This window comes from Mizuhopecten yessoensis, unplaced genomic scaffold (assembly GCF_002113885.1).
Source record: "Mizuhopecten yessoensis strain PY_sf001 unplaced genomic scaffold, ASM211388v2 scaffold6981, whole genome shotgun sequence".
Taxonomy (NCBI): Eukaryota; Metazoa; Mollusca; class Bivalvia; order Pectinida; family Pectinidae; genus Mizuhopecten; species Mizuhopecten yessoensis.
In genome coordinates, this window is record NW_018406821.1 from 16,818 (window position 1) to 17,921 (window position 1,104).

Consider the following 1,104-nt stretch of genomic DNA (forward strand, 5'->3'; position numbering starts at 1 on the left):
TATTTTCCCCTGTATTGGTGTCTCCGTTGTTGTAATGTGTTTCTGTTGTAATGTGTTCCCGATTGTATTGGTGTCTCCGTTGTTGTAATGTGTTCCCGATTGTATTGGTGTCCCCGTTGTTGAAATGTGTTCCCTATTGTATTGGTGTCCCCGTTGTTGTAATGTGTTCCCTATTGTATTGGTGTTCCCTTTGTTGTAATGTGTTCCCTATTGTTTTGGTGTCCCCGTTGTTGAAATGTGTTCCCTATTGTATTGGTGTTTCCGTTGTTGTAATGTGTTCCCTATTGTAATGGTGTCTCCGTTGTTGTTATGGTGTCCCTGTTGTTGTAATGTGTTCCCTATTGTAATGGTGTCTCCGTTGTTGTAATGTGTTTCTGTTGTAATGTGTTCCCGATTGTATTGGTGTTCCCGTTGTTGTAATGTGATCCCTATTGCTTTGGTGTCTCCGATGTTGGAATGTGTTCCCTATTGTATTGGTGTTATTGGTGTCTCCGTTGTTGTAATGTGTTCCCGATTGTATTGGTGTCTCCGTTGTTGTAATGTGTTCCCTATTGTGATGGTGTCTCCGTTGTTGTTATATTTTCCCCTGTATTGGTGTCTCCGTTGTTGTAGTATTGGTGTTCCCGTTGTTGTAATGTGATCCCTATTGCTTTGGTGTCTCCGATGTTGGAATGTGTTCCCTATTGTATTGGTGTTTCCGTTGTTGTAATGTGTTCCCTATTTTATTGGTGTCTCCGTTGTTGTTATATTATCCCCTGTATAGGTGACTCCGTTGTTGTAATGTGTTCCCGATTGTATTGGTGTCTCCGTTGTTGTTATGTATTCCCTATTGTATTGGTTTGGTGTCCCCGTTGTTGTAATGTGTTCCCTATTGTATTGGTGTTCCCGTTGTTGTAATGTGTTCCCTATTGTTTTGGTGTCCCCGTTGTTGTAATGTGTTCCCTATTGTATTGGTGTCTCCGTTGTTGTAATGTGTTCCCCATTTTATTGGTGTCTCCGTTGTTGTTATATTTTCCCCTGTATTGGTGTCTCCGTTGTTGTAATGTGTTCCTGATTGTATTGGTGTCTCCGTTGTTGTAATGTGTTCCTGATTGTATTGGTGTC